Below are 27106 nucleotides of genomic sequence, written 5' to 3' on the forward strand. Positions count from 1 at the left end.
GCGTGTGTGTGTGTGTGTGTACCGTGGTAACATTCATCATCCTTTCATTGGCCTGCTTGGGGCTGTTTCTCCCTAATGCATACTCCTAATGGAGGCCCCAGTTCGTGTGCCTGTTTAGATGACAAGGCTTCCTTGGCACTCTGGTTCCCCCCACTAGACACCTTTCTCCCACAGGCCCATAGAACACTGTCCTACTGTATGTAGATAAAATGGAGGTTGTGAAATACAGTTCATGTTTTCATTCTTGTTTTGACTGAACATCTGCTCACCCAAGACCAGCTTTTTTTAGTTCCATCTACTCATTACTATGGTTACCATGGTATATACTCTATTTTAGGCCTGTATCTGTTGGCGTGTGGCCATTCTCTCTGGGAGAAGAAAAGAAAAAGTTTTCCAGAGCCAAACTGGCCTTCCATTCAGTAAATATGGTAATTTTTGCCAAGCTCAGTTTCTTCCCCTCCCCCTTCCTTTCATGTTTGGTGTTCCTCTGTTTGGAAAGGATTTTTCCATCCAACTTTTTTTGTGTGGATTTAACTATACATTTTCTACTTAATTACTCCTTCTGTTTTGAAAAGTTTTCCCTTAATTGCACTTATATAGGGTTTGTTTCTATAGTCATTGTGATATTTAAATGTGACAGTTGCCTGCTTTTATTTTTCTAAATATGGTATCTAGGAAGAAAAAGCTTTGATGTTTCTTGAAGAAGATGATGCTCTAAGTGGATTTTAGCCACCCTGTAGACTTGCGCTGTCTGATGGGATGGATAGCCAGTAGCCGGGAGTGGCAATTAAATTCTTGAATTGTGCTAGTTGACGTTTATAGATTTTGAAGACTTAATAAGAAAAAAAGACTGTGAAATACCTCAAAAGTTTTATGTTGATTACATGTTGATGACACAAAATATTTTTGTTGTAATTATACTGTAATGTAAAAATAAACTAATATTATTCAATTAATTTCACTTTTTAATTTTTTTGTTTTTTACTTTTTAAAATGTGACTGAGGAAATTTAAAAAATATGTGGCTTTCATTGTATTTCAATTAGACTTTGCTGTTCTAGACCACTTCTGAAAGTTGAGATAACATCAGTAAACAAAAACAATAGTGTATTCACTATTGGGAGTCATATCTGCATTCTTATTGTCAGCTATAACTTCTTTACTTAAATATATGTCTTCATAGTTCATCAAAGTTTGTCCTTTAAAGGTAATATGTTTGAATTCCCAAAGAAAATGTGAATCACATAATCTTTACTTTCCATCAAGGACTAAATTCTATGTGTGTGTGTGTGTGTGTGTGTGTGATAGATAGACAGACAGATACATAGATAATATATATGTATATATATATATATATATATATATATAATTTCTCAGTTGAGCTAATAAATTATCTGCCACCACTATAACCTATTTTGCTAAGGTAAAAATATCTTTTATGGGGAGTAAACCTCCATAGTCAAAATATACATGCAAAAGATCTAAGGAATAAAGATATAAAAGTCATGCATTTTATTATGAAAAGGGAGGGCCCATCATGCATTTTATTATGAAAAGGGAGGGCCCATCATCATATCCAAAACAATTAAAATTATGTACAGATATAAATATATCTATTATATAAGTCTATTACTTTAGGTTCTACATGCAACAAATATTGAGAATAAGTTCACAGTAGTGGGGGAGAGAAAGAATTATTAGGGAATTCTAGGAATTTAGAGAATTTCTCCTTCCCATCTCACATATCTATAGTATAGACCCAAATTATTTCAAATAACTAACATTGATAAAGGTGAATTTAAGTTAATAAGAACATTTTAAAGTACTTGTAATAGGAATTATATCCCAATATTAGATATTGGTAATACATTTCAGAAAGATTTTCACCAAAAAAGGTCAAAATAAAATAAATTTCATGTTATTATAAATCATTACTTGAATTTAATTGCTTATCTTATTTAATTTTATTTATATTACTTTGTTATTTAGTTTTTATAAATTATAAATCAACTTTAATTTTCTGGAAATTTTCTCACCCATAGAACATAATCTTGGGTGAAAAATAGGTCATATTTTCTCTAGACTTAATTATATATGTCCTCTGATACTACCCTGAAACCTTTATCATATTGTAATTCCGGGGGGATAATCCCAGAGTAAAGTACCTTTGAAACCGAAATCAGTCAAAGGGAGAAATAAAGTGGGAGAAACACATTTATTTCTTACAAGCAGTCGTCCCACATCTCTCGTGACCCAGCTGGAGAAGAAGGGGCCCCAGCCAACCTCTCCCATCCAGATATGTCCTTGCTCCCCCCTTGTAATTACCTATTGATATGGAGAAGGACTACTTCTCTCCACCCCTTGGAAACACCTATTGATAGGGAAATGTACTAAGACCAAGCGAGAAATTCTGGAAATATTCCAGTTTTACCCCCACACATGAAAATATGAATAAGCTTATAAAAAGAAAATTTATAGAATAGTGAATTGCAAATAAACTTGCATTTCCAAAGTATTTACTCTTTAAGAAGATCAATCTAGACATTAAGAGCCATGTAGACAGAACTTGAAGTAGCCATGATTTAGGTTTAGTCTTTGATTACTTGGTACTTTTTAGTTCATTAACTTTTAAGAAGAAATATTGCTTCTTGGTCTTTAGTCAACTGTAAGAAAAGTCAGCCCTGGAAATGTACTATTTTTTCGATATATTTGGTGGACTTTAGGTATATACCAAAAGCTGTTAAATTTTCTGTTAAAATAAGGCAGTCCAGAATCTGAAAAATTATGTCTCTTCAGTATATTACGTTTAAACTTCTGGCAGTAGAACACAATGTAATATGGGGAATTCAAAAGTTATTTCCCTTTAAGGCCTAAAAATAACTTCCTAGATGCCCAAGGCTTAGAATTCAGATAAATTATAACAGATACTTAGTTTCTGTATGTATAGCATATGTTTTGGATAAAAGTCACAAACTTAAAACAAGAAAGTGTCACTGCTCATAGGCCTATGTCTTTGAAAATGTCCTTTCTTTGAAATATTTCAAATTAGTACACTTACCAAACTATGTTCTGACTTTTTGACCTTGGAGCTATATTTTCTTCATGTGAATTTTTCTTTGGAAGGTGTGTATATCATAGCAAGCAGGAAGAGTTTGAAATTTTGAAATAGTAATGAGCATTCTTTCATAACTTTCTATTAATGAAAAGCAAATACCTCTCCTCGTTGTCTGATTTGTTTGTTTTTTTAAATTTCTTCCATGAGTGCTAAGGATTTTGATGAAGAGACATATGAAGAATATAGAGTCTGTGTTGTGGAAAATATTAAACAACATCATTTTAAAGTTAGAATGTTGTAAGGGTTTAGTATTAGCCAATAGATAGTTGTTTCCTTGTGCTACTTTTCTACAATCTGGTAGAAGTGTAAACCCAGATTAGGGACAATCAAAGGAGGTTGTAAATGTGTTTGCGATGTGGACCTTAATAGTTTCAGCTGAGAATTTTGGAGGATAGTCATTTTACAAGGTATTTCTCAATTGACACTCACATGCACTGTGTAGACACTATTTCTCCCCCATTTTACATAAGAAATGCTCCATCAAAGCTGGATTTTTGTCTCAAAAATAGCATTAATGGAGGTTACTAAAGGACTAATTAACTGAATCCCTTAATCAGGGCCAGAAATAGTGTTCAGGATAGCAGTCTTAGACTGAAACATGGCTTTCAAAAAAATGAGATTGCATTAATTTTCTTTCTTATCTTAAATAATACAAAGACTCATAATCCTATTATGTTAAATCATTGCATTGATAACATACCTGCAGTGATTAGGGACATTTAAAAATAACTGATTTTGGTGTAGCCAACTTAACAAAGTTACTCAATCTTTTTATAGTTACTCAAGAACTATAAAAAATATTTATTCTGGGCTAAGAGCAAATATGCAGTTATCACTTTAAGTATTTTATCTTCTACAATTTTTTCTGGGAAGCATGGATCAGTCATCTATCTATGTATGTATCTATCATTTATACCTCAAAGCATATCTATAACCTATTTTGCAGAGCATATGATGGTACAAATATTTCAACTTCTCAGTGCCTTAGATTAATTATGTCACTTACATGTGTTATGGTTATATATTCTTTTAACTGTACTGAATTGTCACTGAAAAAAATTATAGCTGTTTCTTCAACTTAAGACAGTTATAATTGATTGCTTCTTAATTTTAGCCTTTACTTTGAATGCTGAGTTCCAGTTTGGCCCAGAGTCTAGTATGCTTAATTTAGGATTAACCTAGACTAAAGTTATGACATCTTTTTTCACTGTCATTGCATCTAATATGGGTGTTGTAAAAAAAGAGGTAGATTACATTGCCATGAATAAAAATTCGTAATTATTTACAACACATTGGTCACATTTTAAGGTACATGGATACAATGTCAGTGTTTTTCTGGAAATTACTCATCGGAACTTAGTGTTTTGGGTTTATTTGCAATATCCTGATAGGAACATCTGCTGGAAACCACTTGTAAAATTCATAATGCCACACCAATACTCATAACCTATCGGATGATTCAGTGACGTATGTACCGTTTGGGTCCTTTGTCAGAACTCTCCCTTAAGACCACTCGGGAAGGAGTAGCGAGTAATGGTTAAAAACAATTTATGCAACAAAAAAGGAAGATAACTGAATCCCGCTTCTGATAATTTTGTGATAAACTGGAAAGATACTACTAGGAGTCAGGGTTTTTATCTATTAATTTTTTTGGTTCTATGTATTCATTCATGCAAATTATATTCTTCCCACTGTGCCAGAACATTTCATTAATAACAGGGAAATACCTCGTTGCCAGCGGGGCTGAACATGCTCTCATTCACATTCCTATTGCATTTCATCAGATCAAGCTTCCCTTCCTTCCATTTCTCTTTCTCTGCCACTAAAGGAGCATGCACGCATGCACACAGACATCACTCTCTCTTATTACTTGCCAGCTGCGCAGCTGAAATGCCAAAGCCCGAGATTGTGTTTTTTCAAACAACGGCAGCAACATCTGGATCTGTGCAACTTTCATCTTGGCTGGTTTCCTTCCTTTCTGGCCTCCCAGGCACCTGTGTGCGTCCTGTACCTACACCGAGACATCAAACCACAGTTGGAAATACAATTCTCTTGATATAATGAACAATGAATAGTTAGAAGGATATAAAGCCACAGAATGTAATAAAGAACAAGTTCAATGCATTACAGATAAGAGGCAATGAAAACTTAAATATTAAGTGAATTTAAAAGTTAATGAAAATTACAGTCACCTGAATCTTTCATTTACAGACTTTATTATAAAATTGTGAACTGGGATTAAAAGAAGAAACACACTTTTTGTCTAAGGGGAAGGCTCTTGTAATAAAATATTAAGCCTTGATTTCAAGCTAAAGGAACTTTGGAAGGAAGCCAAAAAATTCTTCCAAATACCCCTGGTAAATTTCTTAATCATCTTAAATAGTTCTGTATTTTTTTTTATTTTGTTTTGCCTTGTATTTGATACTTCAAAGTTCCTGATGTTTTTATGACCCCCAAATTGAATGATTGCAAAGTGAAATTTGGAGCAGGATTCAGAAAAGCAATCAAGAATTCCGAAAGGACAACCATGTGTGCCACAGGTATTGACTGCTTGAAACTCCATTTTACATAGGTAATGGCATTCAAATATAAAACCTAAGATACAAAATTTGACCTACAAAACCTAACAGTATATGAACTGGAACTTTCTTTTCTTGGCATGGACTCATCAGTTTGTGTTTTTAATTCCTTGTCTTGGCTACCCTCATACATGAGTATCAAGGAGATAAATAATGGGACAGAATCTGTTTCTATACTTTGATTCTCTTCAATTTAATAAAATCCAAATCATTCATATCTCAGGGTATAAAGGAAGGATTATTTAATTGTTATCATGAGCTCATGGAAGAGCTGGATTAAAAACTGTGCTTGCAAAATTCTAAAACATCCAGTCATTTAAGTGTGCAAAAAATAAATTGGCTTATTCCTACCATACCCCATGTACGATAGGAAAAAGAAAGTAGAAAATAACTGGTACACTCAATGGCAGATGACTATTTTGGGTGGTACAGGAAACATAAATTAGGTAATATTTTTTTAAAGATAACATGAAAGAATACATCCTCTTTTCCCTTTCACTTCCTTGCAAATTCTGTCACTGTCTTCAAAATGTGCACTAAAACAAAATGTTTTCTTTGAACAGATGATCTTTATTGGAAACAGTTAAAAATCAGTAGATCTTATTACTTAATGGTATATGTTTTGTTATATATTCATTAGGTTTATTGTTTCAAACTTTTGATATTTCCCTAATTGTTCAGTAGGTACATTTAAAAAGTCATTTATCTCACCCATATTCTTTATTTTTCAGATATATGAGATTATTGTCATCCTCAGTTTGTGAACTATGCTATAAAATATTTAACAATATGACCTAAATCATATTAATGTCATAAGAGATTTTTTAGACTCATTTTGAGTTCTCAAATAAGTGTATTTTTAATAGATCAACCACAAAAATGAGCCATAGAACATATATCCAGGGTGTAAAATATTACTGCCTATATGAGACAGTGATATCATAAAATAAATTGAATATAAACGGCCTTGTGTTTCTCTTACTTGAGTTCTTATAAGAATCTGTGTTTTCTTTATCATACCTTTATTCTTGGTAATTAAGTAAAATGTGGTATTAATCATTATGATTGGCCCCAAATCCCTCAAATCCCCATAATTGAATAAATCATATATCCCCATAATTGAATAAATCATATATGGGGGCCCATCAATTAAACCAGTAAGTGTAAACCCTAAATTTGCCAGAAAAATACCATAAAATTATTGTAGAGTAGGATGGTTATTCATTTTAAGGCCACAAAGGCCCCATGTGAAGGCACAAAGAGAAGTGCAAATGCAAAAAATAACACAATTTTTAGAGTTATACATTATAACCTCTCTTATTTTTCACTAAACGTGTTATATATTGTTGACTTCAACAATTGTTGTTTAGAGACATATAGGGTAACAGGATATTTTATAGGAGTTTGTAGATAAAACCAAGTCCCCTCTCTTCTTTCAGATTCTCGTCATTCACTTGGATAATTACAATAGGCACCTGGTCTGATTTCCATCCCTCTTCCAGGTTTCTGGGAGTGTGGTCTTAAAATTCCACTATGTTCATGTTTCTCCTCTGATTAAAATCTTCATCAAGTCTTTTGCCATGACAACTTCTTAAACTTCATCTTTTACCTACTTGTTTCATCAAAGTGTATATGTTGAAATACAAAACTACATGTAATTCTTTGAACATTGGATGCACCTCCTCCATGCCTTGCCTTTGTAGCCTGTTACCTCTGCCTGGAATGTCCTTACTGATTTATCTAACCTTGCTTTGCTAATCTCCATGTGCTCGGCACAATCTGATCTACAATTATTTCCTCCAGAAATTCTGCTAATCTGAGTTAGAAGTATTCACCCCATACCACTTCTGTATCCCTGGTTTACGTACATTTTTGTACCCTTCTCCCAAATGGATTGACATTTTCCTCTCCTGTGGGATCTCGAATTCCTCCAGAGCTGAAACCACATGTTATTTCTACTTGTTTCCTGTGTCTGGTAGCATGCCTCCATGCTTAGTAAGTATATCTTGAATGAACAAAGGAAAGAAGTGAATGGATCAAAGTGAATAAGTCAGTGAAATAAAGGATTTTTTATTTTCTATGAACTTGCCTTAAATTGTTGAAGTAGATCAGCTATGATCGATTCAGTGTGGAGGAGGGTCTATCTCTCAGAAGAAAAACATTTTAATATTTTATGTATAGCAACTGGTGTTGCATTTTTCACAAAGCTAGAAACTTTTCAAATATAAAACCTTCTTATCCTGAAAATTAACATCTATTTCCCCTCTCTCCTTCTTTCTCCACTTTGCTTTCTCCATTCTCTCTATTCTAAGAACCAAACATTTATTATATGCCTGAAACTTCTCCATGACATGGTGTTAAGGGGGTCATTAATGTTAATTTATGGTTACCCAACTCTCTTGCGATGGTGCAAATGGGTTTTTGAAGTGTAAAGATGGGGACACTAAATATTTTTTCCATATAGACTGCCATAAAAAATAACTGGCCTCTATTATTTCCAATCCTTATTCACTTGACTTATTTCTGGTTCTCTGAGTAATGTTCCTAAAGATTATACTGGCTCTTTTATTTCTTTATAATTCATAAAAACACTTATCTGTACAAAGGAAATTATATGCAATCCAATACAGAGTATTTTAAAACTAAATGGAACCACCCATAAATTAAAGATTAAATTCATAAAACTCAAAACTGTAATCTACCAACCATCATCCCAACAAGTTAGAAAATGCTCTAAGGTATCTTTGTGTTCTTTTTATTTTGTGGTAATTACATGTAAATATTACGTTGCTGCATTAATCCAATTTTGAATTTATTCACTGGCTAAAAGGCCTTGCTCAAAGGAAAAACAGCCTTGAGGGTTGTCCATTCATCAAAAAAGACCATGTACCATAGCTGCTTTTATTGTAGTTGTTCCATTTGCATGCTTTTAGGCTTGAAATCTGTGATTAAATGCACATTCTTTACATTAGTTAACAGGGTGGAAGGTATGATACTGGGTCTAGTTCAAATCATGCTGCTTTGAAAAAATAAGTTCATCTATAAAATAACAGTTATAATATACAAATAGTGACTTTTACAGATTTCTAGTAGATCTTATAGAAATCAAGAATATTTTTACATATTCTTATGCTTTGTTGAGTATTGTACATGATTTTTGATACTTTTAACACTTTTTGGTCATTCACTATGTGTGAACTATCCTAGTATAATTCTTGGCATACATCAGTGCATCAATATTTCCCCATATCCTTTGCCTGCTTGCTTTTCTTTCTCCTGCTCCCTGTTTCTCTCCTTTCAAAGGAAATCCTCCCTAATTATTCTAGTTAAAACTTACTGATTGCTTCCTAACTGTCATTGAACATAGCTAATGGCCTGGAATTGAGTTATGTTGAGAATTTCGTTTTTAAAGGTCTTTTAGAATTCTCTCATATATAAATGTTCACCTCCCTGGATATAATGTACATCTGTTGAGGACAGAGATAAACTCATCAGCAGATTTTTGCACATTTCAGACTATCATTTTTAAAATGGGTCCATAACATTGTGCCTGTAACAGTCTATAAAACTATTTAAAATGTTTATGTCATGTGAATTTTTACAAAGTGGAATAAGATGAAATATTTGTCATGTGAAGTTTTACCAAATGTAATAAAAAATCATATAAATATACATTTAAAAATCAAATGCGTTAATTAATCCCATTTTTCATATGAAAATTTTACAAAATAAAAATGAATTTTGTTTTTCTAACTAGAGAGTGACCATGGTTTACCCAACTGAAACATGTCAAAGCAAATAATTCAAGAAAATACTTGCTGTTTATGCTTCATAAAACATTTAAATTTACTTTATAATATTTTTTCATTGAATTATAGATTGGCCAATTTAGAATTTGGCCAGAAATCTTTAACCATGACCACTATGAAGGCATCGCATAGACAGCCAACATCTCTCACTCTGCCACTGGCTCAAGCCACTACAGCCACACAGGCCTCCCTGCTGTTCCTGAAATACTTTCACCTCTCTAATTTGAGTCCTCGCAGATGTCCTGTGCCTAGGTTTCTCCTTTAATTCAGATCTCTGTGCAAATGTGACCTTATTAGATAAGCTTTTCCTGCCCTCTAGTTGAAGATCTTAACCACTCTTTCTCTCCTTTGCCCCACTTGTATAGTTTGTATTTTTTAGTATCATATTTTAATTTATTTCTTCACTTATTTATTGTCTGTTTCTTCTCCCTACAATGTAGTTTCATAAGGGCAAGGACTTTGCCTGTCCATCACCTTAACTCCAAAATCTAGAAGTGTACCTTCCCCATAGATAACACACACTAAGTATTTGTTTAAAATACATATATTTGTTTTAAAAATATGTATATATACATACTTATATATACACATATATTTTCATTTACTATAGTCTGTAGGCCTATTATAAAAAATAAAGACACTTATAAATTATTGCATATAAAGCATTTATATTAGCTATGCTGTTCCTTTTCATATTCTTCATTATGCCATGAATGTCTTTTTCTTTCCACTCAAATATAAGCTCTTTGAAGGAAGAGATGGGTGACATCTACTTAATTTTAGTGTTTCTTACAACACCAAGCACCTGCCTAATATATTTCATCAAAGAAATATCTATTGAATGTTCAAAGAACATTATTTTTGACATTATTTTTGTGATTGATTATCATGTAGTCAGGGATATTGTGAATCTTCTTGCCATTTCCACTGAGATTGCAGAGTATTTAGCTACACATATTTTGATATATCTTTTATTTTTCATAAGAATAGAGGATGATTTTTAAGGCCACATACATTACAATAAATTTCAGTTTCTTTGAAAAATGTGAATTCAGGAATAATTTTTGAAATGTCCTATAACGGTTTGAAAATTACCTATTTTGTTATCTAACATTCTAATTTAATAAAGTATGATTGCCAATGTATAAATAATCATCAGTTTGCTACATAGCTATCAGCCAAAAACAGCATTTGCTTTGTTTCAACCATATGTTCTTTTCTTTTTTGCTCTATAACAATCTTGTTTTTGTTCATTCATTGGAGCTGGCAGATAACTGTAAGGGTTTCAATTCCGAGGCCAATTCAGCATTAACTTTGTGTCCATGACCAATGTCAAATCTGAATTCTAGCTAATAGAAATATTGAGTAATCTCATGTTAATCTGCTCTGTGTACCAGCTCTGACTAGCACTAATGAACAAGATTTGATTGGAAAGCCCAGTAGACTACTATTGTCCTATAGCCTGCTTTTGTAAGAAACTACCCTATGGGTTTATCCCACCTAAGTCAAGCTGCTGTGGCTCAACAATATTTGAAAAGTCTTCATTCACACTCTTAATTAAAGAAGTCCTTGACTCATGGGGCCAGGAATATAAGTGGGTTCAACCATCCTACTGGCAAATGCTAGTTCTCCAGATAATTTTTATTTATTTATATATTTTGACATTGTATTGATTTAACACGTTTCAAAAGAGTTAGGAAAATTAATAGATGATTAAAAATTTTAAAACAGTTAATTTCAAGCCATGTTTAAAAGCCAAAAGGAAGAGAATAAACAGACTTATGCATGATTTTAAAGTCGCATTTAAAATAAAAGTATTTGACACAATATTTGTATTGTGCAGATGTTGTGCTCTAACAAAGAATTCATAGGATATTACTCTTTTGTCTGTTATAATACCAAAGAAGTTAAATGTTGAATTAAAATATAAAATCCTTAGCCTGTGTTGCATAAACCTTGAATGATGGTAATCAACCGTGATGCATGACTAAGGCACACATCTGTCCATATGATTTATGACAGAATATAATCAGAGAACAAGCCCTCCGTTTTTAAAAGAACTACAGTTCATTGTAAGAAGAGATCATGTTGAGCATAGAAGCATGGAAGTATTTCTTATTTATGCTTTTTCTGCACAGTTCTTTCCACTTTCCTCACAAATTTACTCGTTTTCACTTATGGCATGCTGCAAATACCCCCCTGTGAACTTCCACTCAGGAAATGACATGGTTTCTTCTCATCAGGGAAATGTTTTCTTTTTTAGAAGTGAATAGTCTTATATTCTGCTTTAGCTGAAGGTGGTCTGTCCGTCATACTTGGCATCCTCGACTATGGTGATTACTGCCAAAAGAACTTGTACACTGAGCCTTGCTAAATGAGTATTCGCAAATGAGCGACAATACCACAGCAACTTGTATCTTCAGAAGTGGGAATCAAGCTCTCTTGAGTATTGACGTCTTTGATTGACATAAATACATTGTATAGAGAAAAATATACAATTAATTTAATGTCAATCTATTGGTAATTTCCAGAGATCATTTAAAAAAAGAGTCAACCTCATTGTTAATACTTACTAAGCATTCGATATTTATTTAGTTGTGTTCAGCATTTGATGACACTCATTTAAAGATTCAATTTAATCTTCATTATGACCTGACAGGTAGTCTAGTATTATATCCTTCACTTTATGGGATAGTATACTAAAGCTAAGGGTTGCAGTCATTTGCCAAAGGTTGCCCAGTGAGTAAAAGGGCAGAATCAAATTTCCAATGTCAGTAGTGTCACTCCGTTGGCATGCTTCTAACTGCTGTGCTACTCTGCCTGTAGGAATAGAGCCCCTGGTCCCAAATGCAACCTCCTTCATGAAGTCCCTACGGAATTGAAATGTAACTGATGTGCTTTCCCATTTTTTTAAATCCTCAAAGGCTTTTTTTTGTATCTTTTCAAAGTATGTATATTTTCCTTGAATAAAAGTAACATACAAATTATGATGATGATGCTAGTGAGATAATAAGTCTTTTATTGAGGATTTATTTTTGACAGGATGTTTACAAGTATTAACTTACTTATTGCCACAATACCATGAGGTAGGTAGCATTACTTATCCACATTGTACATATGATAAAACTAAAGTCACACAGCCAGTTAGTTACAGAGCAGTGATTTGAACCCAAGCAGTCTGATCCCAGCTCATGTGTCTTAGAAGTTACTGTCTTATTATTATTGCTGGATTGCACTGTGGAGAAAGATGGTATTTAGGCTCTGGAGCACTCTCAAAAAATTGTATCCCAACATTTTAATTTCAGTGATAATACCCCATCTTGTTTCAGAAATCATATAAATGTAATATAGGAGGGGGAAACAGGAAAAACATATACTAAAGAGCACTTCTAGTAATTAGTAAATATTTGTTGAATTATATATATATAATAATATGGTTATGATAACCATAATAGAAAAATAAAGATTATGAGCGAGATTAGAACTATCAATTAAAAGTGGCCTTATAAACTATCTGTTCCCCCACATAGATTACATCCAAACCAGTTGGTTTTATCTAGGTAAACTTAAATTTAGGAAATTTAGGAAACTTATTATGAAATAAGAACCCTAATTCCTAAAGTTGATGAAGAATAAAATTCAGCTAACTACATTTTTTACTAAAATTAGGGAGTTCTCCTGTACTAATAGCCACTATGTATTTAGCACACCTGTGGTACAGACATTTTCGTATGTCTCAACATTTATTTTTATTAATAATCCTGAATAACAGTCACAATCACACTCATTTTGCAGGAGAAAAAGTGGAGGCATAGAGAGATTAAGTAACCTGCACTAGAATAACCCAGGAAAAAAATTTAAGAATATTGAAAATGTAAATTGGAAATTGGATTTTAGTCCTAGGTGATTTTAAATCTCCTGCTTTCTTACTACATCACACTTCATCCTGTACAGGCATAACACAAATAACTACATAGTTTATCTGTTTACTGTGAAGTACAACTGCTGCCCAGGTCTTAATTTATGAGTGACAATAAGGAGAGGTCAGTGTCTTGAGAGAAAAGTCTGTTACAATTCCCCTAGAATGAAAGGCATGGCATGCCTCACAAAACCACCTGAGGAGCTCCAGGCTTCAGTTGGCAGTAGAAGCAGGAGTAAGAGGGAACCTTAGGAGAGGGCCTTTAATTAGGTTCCTTCAGGAAAGGCAGTGTAGCCCAGAGTAAGCAGTTTAGGATCGACTTCTTTGGGAGGCTTTGAGTTATAGGGGTAGCATCTATCTGTCTGGTACCTGGACCTGGGTTCATTTAGAGCAAGGGAAATACTGGCCTGATAGGTGAGAGTTAGATAAGAAGATAGGAAGGGGTCCAGCCTTGGGTGTGCTGGTCCACACAAGAGAGGTGTTTTCCAGGCAAGGTGTCCATCACAACCAAGAATTAAGTAACCCTGGGAGGGTCAGTCTCTCCCCACATCTATAAGGCCCCCAATGTCAAGAGGTATCAAAACATCATAAGATGTGTAAAATTAAAACAAAAAAGAAGTGTAGTTAATGCAATAACCCACCTACAGAAAATTTGTAGGTAATTTACTACTAAGGTATGCAATAGACTTTGCTTTTATAAAGAAGATGACTACATGGTTTCTTTTTGCAAATGGAACTGTATTTCCCTTTTACTTTTTATAAATAACTCTATATATCCAAGTACATGCATTTAATAATGTAAGTAGCTAATGCAAGCAATATGAAATTTATAATTTTGCTAGCAGTGAGAAACTTCTTTGATTCATTTAATATACTTTCAGAATTTATGCTTGGGAGGAATTCCTTCTTAAACTTAGCAACTTCTTTTTTTCTGTATTGGAAGGAACCTATTTTTATTGTATACAAACAGAGTAAGTGCTAAATCTATAGACATGGGACAAAAACAGTAACACATCATAATTCCCAGAGATAACAATTATTCCCTGCTAAGTATTGTTAGGACTAAGGGTATAATACCCCTTACCAAATGGTCTTGATACATGGTTGGGACATCCGTATTCCCTGAGTCATAACAATAGCGCAGTCCCAGGAAAGAGGAAAGAATAGAGGTGACAGTGATGTCAGACATGGAAACAGGGAAGCAGTGCAACTGAAGTCTCTGACAACTGGGCTCTTGATTTAGGTCTACTTCCTAGGGAGCTTTACTCGTTTCATGTCTTTGGCAGTCTGGTGGAGTCTATTAACTACTTAAAGTGATATTTTTAAATGCAAAAAATAAAATATATAGTACTGCAAGGAAAAACAGTTATGAAAAAATTATAAGAATATTAAAAAGAACAAATGTGTGATTTAGTTATACATACCCTTTTTAGTTAAAGCATTAAAGAAAAGGATCTGGTGGAATAACTAGTAATACCACAATTTGAAAGAAATTATGAATACAAATGACACTCTAAGATCTCTGAAAGAAGTACAATATCATATAAAATATGATTTCCTTCTGTGATACCATCACAGGCATTGCTAATCCCACTGTGGTTTGTTCCTTACCTTCATAGATGAAGCAAATGCTAAAATTCCCTTCCATCACTGATTATCCCTGTTCATTGAGATTTTTCTCCTTCAAATGAAGGACACATGAAATTTCAGTCAAAAGTTAGTAAAAAATAATTTTGAATTGTCTTTTCTAATCCAAGTTTGTTGATCACCTGTAATTTACAACAGAATCTTGGTCTGTGAATGCTGGTTAAGAAGGATCTTAGGAATTTTCTTTTCATAAAGTTAAGGAAATGGTTAGTCAGTGAAGTGTGTCTTTGATACCAGCTGCTTCTTTTCTTGCTTTCCCGTCTAGCTCCTTACCCCCTCTGCTTACTTTAACTCCAAAATTTGTTTTTGTTTTTGTTTTTTACAAAAATTGCCAAGTAGTTCATCCCCGCCTAACAGCAGTAAGGTGAGCACCATGTAGTGTATCTACCCTTCCAGCTTCCCTTCTCCCACTAAATGTCCCTAGTTAAAATATTAATGCTAATAGGCCAGAAAGCCTAAGAACTGAGGCTTTGTAATCAATTAGAGTAATCTTCCAGTATCAGTTCTGTCACTGATTATCCATGTTCATTGGGTTTCCCTCTCTCAATTTTCTTACTTATAATTATGTGAATTAGAAACATATCTAACTCACTGAAATGTTAGAATTAAAACAGCTAAATCATGTAAAGTGCTTTGAAGGGACTTTAGGTTATAATAAATGCCCAATAATAGTTTCTGCTATAGTTATTTTGACCTCTGGGATTTTGTGGCTCATGCATGATAACTTACTACACTAATCAGCATCTATGTGATAGGATAAGGAGACTTAAAATTCCTTGAAATTAGGGTTAATGTTTGATTCAGCCTTGTTTAAATGCATTGTCTAGTGAGTAATATCTCTGATAATCATTTACATAAATATATTTAAGCAATATATTCCCAAGACCATATTTAAATGTATGGTGATAATTCCTAAGTGGTTAGATATCAAGAAAGTTGGTGGTGTTGATATCTGGGGATGGTGGTATTGTGCCTTATCACAGTTCACATACAGTTGTGATAAAGGTGGCTAGATAACAAATGTTTTTGAGCATGCGGCAATGTTAGTCGTTTTTATGCCAACTCATCCATTTATACTATTATGTGTATCTTACTGGATACAAAAGGAAAGAATCATATATTCACACAGTAACGATAAAGACACAGCTTTTACTGATTTCCGTATTTAACTAGTTTCAAAATTGTGATAACAAATTTTTAGTAACAATTGGTGATTATCAGTTTGGTATTAACATTTAATAGCTAAAGGAAGTATGGGATTAAATACGGGAAATCCATGTTTCTATTTTGTTAAATGCTACAATGTTGAAAAACAGCAATTTCATACCTAATGCCTAATAATTAGTTATCACTTGCTCATTTTAATGGATGGGGAAAGAGGGTTGGTCACATATGACCTAAAAGCCATTTTACTAACAACCTGATTTGTTTATTTCATCATTCACACTCTGTTTCTTTTGCTGTATAAAAATGTAACAAATATCTCAAGATCAACTGAGTTTTAAGAAGCAAATATGTCTTTTTAAATGATATTGTTTTCAAAGCTTACTTAGAAACCACACATTTTGAATACAGTTTCGCAGTTTCAGAACCTCCTGAACCAGTTCCATTTTCATGGAGTTCATCCTAAGAAATGTTGTCCACCAGAGAACAGTTATTCCAGTTAAATAATTTATTAGCAACTCAGCGACCATAATAACTGATGAAATATGTTGAGACAAGGAGTAGTCAACTTTAGTGAATGTGAAATGTACTGTGAATTTTAGAATAGGGAGACCACATGCTAGGAAAAATGAAGAATAATATCTGTAAAATAAGATCATGTATATTTTTTAACATTTTAAGCTGAAAAATACTGATATTTAATTGAAGAGCAATTTTGTTGATTTAAATTCAACCTAAAGCAGCTAAACTATGCTATGAAAAAGCTGTATGCTAAAAAAAAAGAAAAGTATTAGCCTATTACCTTTAACACCTAGATAGGGTGACAAGTAAAAATAAATGAATTGTGATAGAGTTGGCTGTCACTGAATGCATAATATCATGGGTAACTATCATACAGCCCATATTTAATTTTCTATATACAACCCTCTTATTTCTAAAAAATCAGTGTAAAAGGGAGGAAATTTAATGACATGGAAGAGGTAAAAGTGCATTCTTAGGTTTACTGTTTTCACAGTCAACATCAGTGACCCAGTTGTGTTTTGTCTTTTCCCTTCCAAAGAATCTATACGTGACTTCCACAAGTTTTGTAAAAGCCCCTCAAGGCTACATGTGACTAATGCTTCTTCGGGACAAATATAGCCTGAGGGATGGAAAGAGTTTTTAGGGTCAAAAAGCGGAATCTCACATTAATATGGAGAAGTATCCTATTAGGATAATGGGTACCAGCGAATAGTAGAGCTTCCTAATGTGTGAAAAAAAAATTTTTTGCTGGAATCATGAGCTTTGTGCTGGGCGTACTGGTTTATTTGGAGCCCGCTACTTGTGAAAGCTTCACCTTTTCCATTTTTAGAAAATGTGAGGCAGCAAAAAGGTTTTTGACAAACTGCAGATCCTACATAGTTTAATCAGCTTGATTTGTGGGCACCCCACCACCTCTTCTTGTCCCTCATTTTATTTGACCCTAGCAGTTTTAGAAAAAAATTCTACTGGATTACAGTTTTAGAACAAAGTAAAAGAATGTGATTCTGGAAGATTAAAAATCTGCTTTATAAAAAAATCAGCAGCACGTATTGGGAAAGAAGACACACAGAAGCCCTGAAATGGTAATTCATTTTCTCTCACTCTCTGTTTCTCAGTGTTTCCATGTAGTATACTTTTAATATGTAGACTTAGAACACCTCTTTTATCTTGCTAATGAGTGACATATGGTAATAATGTACTCTGTGTGGTGCGAAAACAAAGGAGTTTTTGGTATGTGAGTAAGTTAGTAGATTTGTAGTTTTTGTACCTGCATTCTCATGTTGTGAAGTAAGTCGTTTTCTGTTTCTGGATTTAAAATTTTTATTCTTTGAAAATATTAATTGATTTACCTCCAAGTACTTTTTCATATTGGTGCTTATTTTGGTTTTAATTTGGTTACAATGATACTGAAAGTTAGAAAATGGTACATTTAACTTAAGGTAATGGTCTTTCTTATTCAAAGAGTTTTATTCCAGTTGATTTAAAATGAAATTTTAACAAACAAGAACATGGTGAAAAAAATGTTCATTTGGAAATAGGAAGCACTTTTTAAAAAATGTAACAAAAGAAAAAAGAAAATGGAATTAGAGGAAAAGGACTCAAAATTACAAAAATGAAAAGAAAAATAATCAGTAATACAAAAGTAGCTAAGAAGAAATCCTCTCTACAATTTTAACCAATGCATACATTTATTTTCAATGCATGTGATTAAATTGAATAATCAGATTACTGGGTAAATTTGTAATTAATAACATCAACATGTCTTAATACTGTAAAACATGTATCAGGGTAAGCAATTTGAATGTAATTAAAATAAGTTTTTACATAAAATTTTTTGAAGGAATTAACCATAGCCTGAAAAATCTGCTAAATTCTCTTGCTTATGAGCAGTGCTGAAGTAGATTGCTATCCTCAGTGTCATCTGGTTGTTGTTTAAATTATTGTATCCCATTAAGGATGAAATGTGAGAAAAACTTCAGTCACCTAAGAAAGTTTATACAATTGCTTAAGAAGGAGATGAACTACTAGAAGACTGGTTTTACAGAGACAGCTTAGATGATTTATCAGTATTTGTTTCTATCTTTATGATTTTATGACTTAATATAACTGGTATTTTAAAAATAGAGCTCAAAATTGTGTCTGTTATTATTGTTGTCATCATCCAAGGGGACGAGAAGGCATGTAGGCTTTCGTATCTTAGAGTCTTTTCTCCATTGGGCTTATGTCTCCAGTGATAGTATCATCAATAAAACCAAGGTCTCCAAGAGTTAAAAATATCTGGAGAACAGTGGTTCACATCCTCTCCTGCCTAACGGCCAATGTTTGCATGTTTTACCTGTGCAGTGAGTGACAGACTTACCGATTACATTTATATAGTCTTAAATTTTAACTTAATATAATGCTTTAGAGCCTTTTGCATCATGATTCTGGTAAGGTTAATTACCTATTTGGAAATGAATGACTTACAGATCCAATCCCACCAGCAGAACACTTAAAAAATTATTCATAACAAAAAAATCTCCAAATTATATTCTTTTCCATTAATTTGTTACTTACTTATTCCTCATAATTTGCAGTACTGTAAAAGATTTCTTATGAGAGTAAAACGAATCAAACTACTTTCTCCTTTAGTGTTGCATTATTCTTTTTCTTTCTACATTCAGAGAAAACTATCTTTTACTCAGAAAAAAATGACTTCCTGACCAAGTCTTGCCTGCCAGTTCCCTGGAATTCTAGCTGTTCTAAGGTAGACAGGGCATAAGATGAATCCTTTCTAAGGCAGGTGTTACTTGGCTGAGCAAAAGTGAGTATCATCTGTGACATTCTGTTTTCTGTATACCTTGTGCTCTTATGCACTTTGTATTGTTCAATCAGTGGAGCTACACTAAATGTACAGTGGTAACAAATGATCTCAACTTGTAGGTGGCTTTATAGTAACAAAGTTTACATGTTGCACATGTTGTCTGTCTGTTGTGGGACAGTTCAGGCTGTGCTCCATCATTCTAAGATGAAGAAGCAGGCTCTATGTGAGATACACCCATCTAATAGCAGAAGGAAAAGAGCAAGAGCAGAACCACGAGCTAGCCTCTGAAGCTTCTGCTCAGATGAGGTAGATGCTACTTGCAGTCACATGACATTGCCCAAAGCAAGTCATATGACTATGTGTAAAGTCAGTGGTGCTGGAAGTCTAATCCTCCTGCAGGGACTGGCCCATCAGGGAGTTGTGGCATCTATCTTGACAATAACACAATCCAGCAAAGTCTGGTCACAGAGATTCACTTCCTTCTCTTACATGCACAAAAGTCCTCTCTAATCAGTGTCAGACCTGAAGTTGAATCTCATGATAGCCCAGATGAGGATCTTTGTCTGGAGAACTAGGAATTACAAGGACCATTTACATACTCTGTCCCTCTCCAGCAGCGTCCTCAACACACGAGCACGTACATTGTGGCAGAACTGCGAGATACATTTAATCAGAAAGGAGAAGTGAAGCACAAAGCTGTCGCTGCTGGATCATAGCAAATCTGAAACTGTGGTGGGTATGATCCTTCCCTGGTTATAGGGAATGTCCCCTCATTGGTCCCCAGTTCTGATGCCTGCCAACAATTGCCTGGCCTCTTATTCTCTATGGCTCTTAGCTCTGTCCTCTGGCAGATCTTTTTCATTATTCTCCCTCCTTGGCATTATCTGAAGAGGGAATTTAGAATATTCTCTCCTGCAGGCTAAGCAGGTTTCTTAGCCTGATTTTACTGCCAGTAAAAATTTGGGAAGCCTAAAGTTTATTTTAAATCTCAAATATTCATATTGTCTTTTATTCCAGGTCAATGGCAGTACAGTGTTCACAAAACACAGTAGGCTTTTTATTTATAGAATTTTATTTACAACCATACACTAATTATAACCACACTCATGATTTTCTCTCTAAACTCAAGCACTTTGAGCTTATTAGGCTTCTAGAAGACTTGTACCCTTATTTATTCTATTTTCTCGGAGCTATTCTATAAGGAAAGTATTTTATTGGCTGCTACCTTAGTCATACAGAGATTGTAACAAAGAGAGTTAAAGTTACAGCCTTGATTTGTTTTTTTTTGCTAAGAGGCCAAGTTGTAATCAGCTTTCGAGACTCCAAGCTTCCCACAATTTTCTCTTTTAGTAATTGGAGATAAACAGTTTCATCTTTCAATGCTCCAAGGCTTCTAATTCCCACATTCTCTTTATTCCTGTTGACTCTGCTTAAAAACTGGCCGATATGACAGTAACTGGAAGCCATAGCTAATTTAGTACATTCTGCTCTCCAAGTTGTTGCTGTTTACAGGTTTATCCAATGTTTCTTTGTTGTATTTCATGAGTCACCATCTTTCCAAACTCCAACAAAATTTTCTCCCTCCCTACTGCTTGACCTTAGAGCTGGTATCTTATAAATGAGATTTTTGTTATTGTACTACTTTACATCTGTGTACCAAATGCCACATCAGTCGGCACAGGGTAAGTTTAGACTGAGATAACTGAGGGCCATACAATAAGGTCCTACAATATTTTTCATTATCTATGTTTTGTATGATGGTTTCAGCTCTGCTCCATTATTTTGTACCCAGATTTAATAATTAGCTTGTATCCCAGGAAAAAGGGTGATGGCAGAGCCATCCTGGGGCTCCTACAGCTTCTGCTCAGATATAGGCCATGTCACTTTCACTAAAGTTTTATTTGCCCAAGCAAGTTACCTTGCTAATCATGAAGTCCTAGAAGTGGGAAGTATAATCTTTCTGATACAGAGGGAAAGGCAGAGAGGGAATGCAAATATTTTGACAATAATGCAATATTACACATTTGTCTTAGAAGAGACAATGCTTGAGAGTATATAGAATTTGGAGTTACATGACTGAGACCTGCTATTTATTGAACACACGAACATGCAGTTGCTTGACAGTTTTGGATAATCTGTTTTGTTTTCTAATAGAGCTAATAACACTGATGCTGCTTTTAAACGTTTGACTTGTTGATACATTACTTGTTGATATTACTTGTTGATATCTGTTTCACTAATGTAATAGTAGATACTGGGGAAAAAAATAGATTACCTTGTAATATGTAATACACAAGTCACCTAAATGTGTATCTTTAAATTTTATTTCTCTAATGCTTCCAAAGAATTAAATCATAGATTTATAACATTCTCTGTCTTTATTAATTATTATAAAACTAGATAGATTCACTGAGTGAATTTTGAAGTATTCTTGTAGACACCAGACTATTAAAATATCGTTGAGGACAGAGGCGAGGGCTAAAATGAACTTGAGAAGCTATGGGATGCACATTTGAAGGGTAAGAAGTTGGGTGTTATATTTGTAAAAAAGATTGTCTGTCTTTACTCATCATAAACATACATCTAGGCAAATAGTACGTGCTTCTAGGCCTTTCTTTCACAAACTCAACAAGCATATATTACCTATTATTTTATATGTAAAATTGAATATGATGCTATTCAATTTAAGAGAAAAGAAAAAAAACAGTTTTTTATAAGGTGATTTGAAGAATGGAAGCCTATTATTAAAATGTTGAGATCACAGAAAGGACAGTAAGTAGTTAATTTAATTTATTGTCAAATAACTGAATCAGTATTTTGTTTTTACATAATTGAAAAATAAGTAGCTTAAGTGAGAGGACCTATAGACTTACAGCTTCATTCTACCTGCAATTTCCACTGTTTCATTCTCACAATTGGATTATTTTGTTGGAATGGCAATGGCACTTCAGAAAAATTAAGTACTTAAAAGTATATCACTGCTGATATTCTCAAAAAACAATGATAAATAGCAGTGCATTATTTATTTAGAGTCAAATAGGTAATGTGGTTAAAGAGAAGTGCTATTTTATTTACAATGTTCTAAAGAGAAAAATAATAATTCCACATAGCAAATAATTTTAGACTAGGAGTTGTTACAAACATTAGGAAGCCTCAAAGAATATTTGTACCAATAATTTTTATAACAATGATTCAAAAATAATAGAAAGATTCAAAGCCTTCTAAGAAATCATACATATTCAGAATAAGGAATTTTATATAATAGTTGATCACATATATTCAGAAGTAAATAGGGATTCCAGAAATTTTGGTACTAAGCATTTAGGAGACTTAAGTTTAAAGTTTAATAGTTAAAACATAACAAAGTATGTACAAATCAGCCAAGGATTCTGCAAGGAGTGTGTGTGTTTGAGTATGTGAAGCCCACCCATGTGTATATATGCATATGTGTTACATATACTATATATATATATATTATATATGGCATATATGTTAAAACCTTATATTTTATAAAATTCATATGAATGTAAATAATGTGTATGTATCATGAAATGAATAAAAGTTTACAAGAGAGCATTATTAACATGAATACAGTCAAGCATTTAAGCTGTAGGTGATTAACTTCATAATGGTCATAGAATTTCTGTTTATTTTCAAAGGGGAGAATTATTTTCAGTATAATTTTTTTAAAAGCCTTTAGGAGTTATTTGTTACCATTGGAGTTCTCTTCATGACCTTTTAGTGACCTAAAATTATTGCAAGAAATTTGTCTAGGCTGATTTAGAGTCTGATTTAGAGTCAGCTGAAAAAGACACTAGGAAGTTTACTTAAGACAACAATTGTTCTGAAGGGTCTTAAACTAAAGACAAATGCATTCATTTTCTATTTGTATATACTTTGTAATCCCACTGAAAAATAAAAATGATGAAGTACTTCGTAATCTCATTGAAAAATAAATTTGATGTTTCTAGTTTCAGATCTCTTTCTAAACTTAAGACAATGATAGTTTAGCGTATGGAAATTACTTAAGTAAAGGATAGATACCAAGTAAATGTTTTGATTAAATTATGTTTATTTTCAGTTTATGTCATGACTAGTATAAGACTGGATGACATAGGCCTATTTTAGGTTTTTTGAAGCCCTGAGTGTCATTTCTTTGTCTTAGTGGCCTTGCCTCATAGCATTTCAACTATAATAAATATACTTTTGTTCCACATTATACATTACTTTTGTTTTAAAAATTTAAGAGGCTTTTTAAATTCACCCTTTCAATTCACTATCATTTTCTGGGATCTTTTAAAACAATTATTATGCATATTTGGAGATGCTTACAGAGCAAGAGAATCTTAACTATAAAAAGTTTTCAGTTTAACAATTAATAAGATTGAGAGGTTAAGTATGATAGGAATTTAGTTTTGTATTTCTGAATTTCTGATTTGTGTCCTTTTTCATATTCTGGAAGCCATTTAATTTTTCATGACTTAAATATTTTTCTGCAACCTTGAAAATCTCTGTATTCTTCCCTGAGCAATTTGCTATAGTGCTTAATGATAATCAACCCCAGGTGTGTGCTCTAAATCTTGACTATGTATCTTTAATCTGTTCACATCTTTAATCTGTTTGTAGACTTGGAGCCCTAACAGCGCTTGAGTCTGACTTGGATTCTCACTTCTCTGCTTCCTAAGCATTTGGTACATATAACCACCATATTCATCGCATTGCACTGTAATCATTAATTCAGTTGTCTAACACTCTCAGTAACAAAAGAAAGGAGATGGGAACCAATTCATTTATTTACTCAAATGTATACATTCATTCAAATATAAACATTCACTTAAAATATATACTGATTATGTATATTTGAATGTTATTCTTGTTAGACATTTTTCTATTCACTGGGGAAATAAGTGGCAAATAAAAAGCAAATTATTTCAAGGAGTGTGTGTATGTTTGAGTCCTGTTCCCCAGAGTTCATATTTTAGTTTATGCCTAATTTATGTTTATACTGAAAACATTCTGTGACATATTGGATATGTTTAACAAGTATTTTAAAATAAATTAATACATAAATAAAACATGGAAGTTGTTTAATTAAAAGTAAGAATTTTGAAGTTGCTTAAATATACATACTTTACTACAATTTAAATATTCAGGACAACACATACCTTCAAGTTATTTAAAATATAATCCATCTACTAATTCTAATCAAAGTCATTTGAAATTCTGCATCATAAATGAATTAAACCTCAATTGGTTAGTTTTAATTTATTCATATCTGTTTCCCAAATTACTTTCATCTTCTAACAGAAGAGAGATGGAAAGAGGAAAGGAAGAAGAGAGAGAGAATAAGATTAAATTTAAAATGAATTTTTCTAGAAATACTAGTGAGAGATTAAAGTTTTTCTGATAAATTTGCTATTATAAAATGTAACTTCAAATCAACTAGCTCCTTGTAAATCAGTACTTAATGAAAACAAGAACAGCAGAAAGTAGAATGTTACATTTTTCTTAGTGTATTCTTGTAGAAACTAGTAGCAGAAATGAGACTTGTCTCAGTCACAACTCCTTTGGAGTTTCCAGGAGAACACCAGGATCAAAGAGAAGAAATGGATAAGATAAAGAATTACAATTTATTTGCAACGGGAGTTTCCCTTTTAAGTTTCACTTGCTACTATCATTTTAGAAGTTGAAAGTATGCTGGTTAGGAATCTTTACTAATGGAAACTCTTTTGACAGACTTTTTTGTTGAAAAATTATATGGTATGAGTTGAAAAAAGAACTGTCAGATTGGAACAGATTATTTTGTATCTGCAGGTGCTACTTGGCTCATATAATCTTCCCAAAATAAGTGAAACACTCGTCTCTGCCAGAAGATTGTCCACATTATCAGAGAAGATGCATATTTTTATTCTGTCAAACAAGTATATATTAGTAATAGTTATGATTATGGAATTAAACAGTATTCCTCTATGTTAAGCTTTGGTCTTTCTTTTCAACGAAAATGATGGTTCCATTTGGTCAATTTGAAATAGAGATAAATGAAGCAGTAAAACTTCTGTTGTGTAAGTAAGCTGTTTTAGTTAAAATACCTGTAGAGCTTTTTTGCTTAAACAATTTTTTTTGACTAATATACTGTTGTTAACTAGGAAATTGTGTTCTTGGCATAGATTTTATCAATATTTGTAGTGTCTTTTCTTATAAGTTCAAATTTGTTTATAGTTACAGCCATATGATATTTTGCCTCTCCACCTCCATCCCGTCACTCCCCTTCACTCAGTACTTGCTGACTTTATTGCTGTTTCTGGAACAATTTATGCATGATCTAGCCTCAGGGACTTTCTAGTTTTTTGCTCTTTTGGTCTTCAATCCACCTTCCCAAGGTACCCACGTGATTTCTTCCTTTCAGACCTCAAGTAAAATGTCACCAACTCAGAGAGGACTTCCTAGACCATCCCAAGCAAAGTTAATACCCAACCACTTTATATCCTTTTTTTTTTTATAGCACTTACCATTGCCTGACATTGTGTTATGAATTTGTATATATTATTTGGTTTATTATTTGTATAAAATTTAAGTGCCTTAGGGCTAAGCTCTTCAATTACTTGTCACTGGTGCATAAAATAGTGCCTGACACATAGTGAATAATAAATATTTATTGAATTTATAGTAAATATCTACATGGGTTATGAACAGTTAGAGCAGTTGAAGTTTACAAAGCTGTTTATGAAATAGTATTCATAACATCACAATAAGAGAAAATTCAAGGAGGAGCAAATGAAAGCCCTTATATTTGGAAGAAAACTTCCCTTTATTTAGGCTTCTAGTGGACCAGAATGCTGAAGTATTCTGATCCCCAACTCTGTGAGCTGTGAGGGCTTTATATGCAGAAGAGTCAACCATGCCAGCAGTGAGGTGTCCATCATCAGGGCTCAAGAGATCAGCAGTGTGCTCAGGCTGGCCAGAGAATGCCTTCTGTGTAAGTCAAAGGGAAGCCCACACGTGATGCATGGTCCTCCTCTGCAGGCCACCACTAACGTTCAAGAGAGAAAGACAGCCCTGTGTTAGCTGATGGGTGTCCATCAGAAGTCAAGAGGAATTCGTGCATCCTCTGGGGCAGAGAGCGCTATCAAGAGTCAAGCGGACACTGAAACCCTGAATACTCTCCACAACACCTCACAACTATCCTCTGCCCCAGGGAACACTCAGAGCCTCATCACTGTGGTCTGTCTTGGAAAAAACAGGATTTGACTTCTGCCCACTTTCTTTTTTTTTATGTCAGTGACTAGAAGGGACCCGGAATTTCCGAGTCATCTCTGTTCCTCAGGATCCTCAGTCTCATCCCGAATCCTCTCTGTGTCTTGATGCCCTTTCACCATGCTCCCTGGAACTCACCAACGAGGGCTCTTTGTCTTCTACCACTTCTATGTGTGTCTTCCTTATTATCTCTAGATGAAGCCTATTGACCCTGATTCTCACGCCAGTTTTTAAGAGACAGCTATTTCCCTGCCACACCACAGAAGTCACTGAAACTGAAGGTGGGCTAAAGTAC

General features: G+C 33.5%; 1 protein-coding gene across 5 annotated transcripts in view; it reads left to right on the forward strand.

Annotated features, from left to right (window-relative positions):
* The window catches only part of SEMA3A (semaphorin 3A), a 442921-nt gene that overhangs the window by 110422 nt on the left and 305393 nt on the right, over nucleotides 1–27106 (forward strand). Inside the window, exon 1 of one of the 5 annotated variants that reach the window (XM_073238905.1) lies at nucleotides 19982–20289. The exons of the other annotated variants lie outside the window; for them this stretch is intronic. The gene's annotated coding sequence lies outside the window, so the exon portion shown is untranslated. Of the gene's footprint in view, nucleotides 1–19981; nucleotides 20290–27106 lie in introns of those variants that run through there. 5 annotated transcript variants of the gene reach the window in all.

Source organism: Manis javanica, chromosome 6 (genome assembly GCF_040802235.1).
Source record: "Manis javanica isolate MJ-LG chromosome 6, MJ_LKY, whole genome shotgun sequence".
NCBI classification, from domain to species: domain Eukaryota; kingdom Metazoa; phylum Chordata; class Mammalia; order Pholidota; family Manidae; genus Manis; species Manis javanica.